The sequence below is a fragment of the Octopus sinensis genome, linkage group LG4, assembly GCF_006345805.1.
Source record: "Octopus sinensis linkage group LG4, ASM634580v1, whole genome shotgun sequence".
NCBI lineage: Eukaryota > Metazoa > Mollusca > Cephalopoda > Octopoda > Octopodidae > Octopus > Octopus sinensis.
Genome location: NC_043000.1, coordinates 41,337,498 through 41,341,430, shown reverse-complemented (window position 1 = coordinate 41,341,430; position 3,933 = coordinate 41,337,498). Strand labels below are relative to the sequence as shown.

Genomic DNA, 3,933 nt, shown 5'->3' with positions numbered 1-3,933 from the left:
AAAAAAACCCCGAAGTTAGGTCCTCCACAAGGCTTTTCGCGGATACTTTAAGATGGAAGTTTCAGTACACCTTGGTTGTTTACGTTCATGTAACATAGCTGTTCGGCAAATGAAACCGTAAATAAGTACCTGTGTTTTAAAAATATACTGGAGTCGATTGCTCCGACTAAAAATTCTTCAAGGCTGTGCTGGTATAACGACTAGAACTAGTAAAATATCGATTCATACATATATATATATAATATATATTATATTATATATATATATAATATATATATATATATATAATAGATATGTGTGTGTGTGTGTCTTTTGTATATAGTGGAGGCCGCTGGCTTTAGTGGTTAGGGTGTTGGAGTCATGATCGTCAGATTTCTGGACCGGACGACGCGTTGTGTTTTTGAACAAAACCACTACCTTTTACAGTTGCTCTAGTCCACTCAGCTGGCAAAAATGAGTAAACCTGAGACGACCCGGCCCTTGCACATAAATGCAAAACAAAGTGGAAAAAATAGTGCTCGAATACCGAAGCTTTATTAATAAAGCTGCAAAAACATCACATAAACTGCTACTCCCATTCGTCGGGCAGTTGTGATAAAAAATTGAATATATATATGGGCTGCTCCCTTAGCCAGCGAGGTGGCGTCATTTGAAGGCTAAACCATTGCGAAGCGCATTGTGACCAGCGATGTGTAGCAACATCTGATAGCCTGGTCGGTGACGGTGACGGTGATATATATATGTATGTATACCTTCTTAAGAATGGTACACCATCCATGCATTGCCACTACAATTATCACCACCACCACCACCCTGGATACTACATGCGGTCACGAGATATAGAATCTTCGATCCGCGAGATTTTGCGCCAATCTTCGGAAGACTCGAACTCTGCTTATCTGCAATCGGCCTGGATTAGGAGGCGAAATTGCTATGTTGGGGGAAGGTCTGGATCTCGTGACACGTATCATCTTGAACGCTGTAAGTTGCAGGTACTTGATGTGCCAGTATCGAAAACTAGTAGCTGTATGTGTCCCAACCGGTGCCGGGCCATCATATTTTTGTAGACGTCGCAGTATTTGCTGGGATTATCCTGTTCCTCAGTGCAAGTGAGCGATTTGAACAATATTCTAGCTGCACTCTTTGACAGCGTGACTTTAGCCGATGGAAAATGATGCGCAATAACCCCATATGTCTGCTCAGACAGTTCCAGCTGGCTGATAAATTCCGACTGCTTCTTCTGAAGAAGCCACTGTGATATACGTATATATGTATTTATGTGTGCATTTATGACCGCGGAAATATGCGACTTACAGTGATTCTAAGTCGTGCTTTTGATTCCTAAACCGAGCAGCAAGCTGCCGACTTTAGGAAGACGCTTTATTTTATTGCAGTTTTATAAATCTAAATTGAAAATAAGTACCGATCTAGTACTAATGCAGCCCCCCCTCTCTCTCTCTCTCTCTCTCATTCTATCTTTCTTCCTCTCGCTCTCCCTCTTTCTCTCTCCCTGTCTCTCCCTCCTCCCCTCTCTCTCTCCTTAGCTCTACTATATGGCTCAGAAACCTGGACGTTATCAAAGAAGCTTGAGAGGCGGTTGGATGGAACCTACACTCGCCTCCTTATGAGAGCTTAAAATCTCTCGTGGAAGCGCCATCCAACCAAAATGCAAACATATGGGAAACTACCACCTGTGTCATCTCTTGTGAAAGGTAGGAGAGTCCAGTTTGCTGGACATTGTTGTAGAGCTGAAAAAGAAGTAATTTCTACTCTTCTCCTCTGGAAGCCATCTACTCGCAATACCAGAGGGCGCACACTCTCCTACCCTTATGTAATCTCCAGGGATACAGGCATCCAGCAACAGGACCTCCGTAATGCCATGATGGACCGTGAAGTCTGGCGTAGCATGGTAAATTCCATTGTCTCGACACGGTCGAACAATGATGATGATGATTAGCTCACACATCATGGCTCGAATGTTGGTTCAAGAGGGGATCTATGTTTGCGATTACATAAGCACTTACTACATTTAATGAGAATATGATTCATGCAAGCAAATTACACTCGCTTACGAGTGACGGCTACGCTTTTACACCTACCCACACGCACATACACACAAACACACACGCCACACATCTGTACGTAGTGGACTTATGTCTGTGTCAGTGTGTGGAAAAGCTGGTGTATGTCCAAGCATGCGCGCGCTCTTTTTATAATGGAAAATAAACGGCAATTCTTTATTATTAGTTTCATTATTTTTCATCTGCCTGATAGTTATTATTTTTCTTTACACGTTTCAGGAGCTGAAAATTGAGGGTGATAACAACAAAATTGTATAGTGGTCGAGTTCTAATTTAAGTAAATCCTTCGAATATTGTGTATGAGGGGTGTTGTGAATTCGACTTGGTATTGTTACATTCCAGCAGACAAAAGCAATGAATTTTCACAGAGAAAATACAAGACAAATCTCTCTTTCTCTCTCTATCCTCCTCCTTCTCTATGTCTCTGTCTGTCTCTCTCCCCCTCCCCCTCTCTCTCTCTAACCTGTCTGTCTATTGGGGCTAAGGACACGAGAAATATATAAGAGAAATATAAAATGGCATTTGAAATGACATATACGAGACTAAGGACTTTCGTGAGAAATAGTTAAAAAGTAATGGAAAATGAAACGTTAAACAATGAAAATAAAAATATACAGTCATACCAATACTAATACTACTACAAATAAAAATCACCGCTGTCAAATTGTCATCCAAAAATTTTATCCTGAAAAAAATTAAAATTTTGTGAGCACACATTTATAGGTATTAATGTAATTTTCTACGTAAGTACAAGCACGCATACACATACGCATACACACAATGTATATATATTATATATATATATATATATATATATATATATATATATGTGTGTGTGTGTGTGTGTGTGTGTATAGGGAAAATTCACAAAAAACAAAAGACAAACACAGGCGGTGTAGAAAACAAACATGACATTTTGACTGCGATTATTATTATTTGTAGTATATATATATATTCGACGGGCTTCTTTCAGCTTCCGGCCACAAAATCAACTCACAAAGCTTGGTCGGCCCTGGGCACTAGTAGAAGACACTTGCCCAAGGTACCACACAGTGAGACATAACCCGGAACTATGTGGTTGAGTAGCAAGCTTCTTACCACATACCCACGCATGCATATATATATATATATATATATATATATATATATATATATAGAGAGAGAGAGAGAGAGAGAGAGAGAGAGAGAGAGAGCGAGATAGTTATACATACACACGCACATATATATATACACACATATATATACGAATATATATGCATACATATACATATATAGTTCTACATATATGCACCTATAACTGTACAACCGCTTATATATGCGTGTACAAATATGCATACACACACTAATGAGTACAGAAACGAAACAATCAGCACTCAGCACCTTTGGTTACAGTTACATGCATATAATATCAGTTTCATTCACTTTCACATTATTTAAAGGAATGCGGGGCTGAGTCGCACTAATATTTAGTAGAAGTGATTCCAAATAAGGTTTAAGTGCTACTTTCTTTTGTTCATTCACTCAAGTCTACCCTCACTCACTCACTCTATCTATATATATCTATATATCTATCTATCTATCTATCTTCTTATGTACCTATATATATATATATATATATATATATATATATGAATGTATATATATATATATATGTATATATATAATATATATATATATATATATATATATATATATATTTGTAAAAATGAAGTTCGAAAATGCTGCTGTATTATACAATTTTTAATTTTTATATAACATTATAACATGTTTCAGTTCCTGAAATGAACCTTATAAAAAAGTTATATATAAAAAAAGACAGCTCATGCCGTCAAACACAAGAAATTCATTTATA

General features: G+C 37.7%; 1 long non-coding RNA gene across 1 annotated transcript in view; it reads left to right on the top strand.

Moving 5' to 3' along the window:
- Window positions 1-3,933, top strand: part of LOC118763225 — a 21,505-nt gene that overhangs the window by 409 nt on the left and 17,163 nt on the right. Inside the window, exon 2 of the long non-coding RNA XR_004998975.1 lies at window positions 3,279-3,281. This is a non-coding gene — a long non-coding RNA (uncharacterized LOC118763225). The remainder of the gene's footprint in view (window positions 1-3,278; window positions 3,282-3,933) is intronic.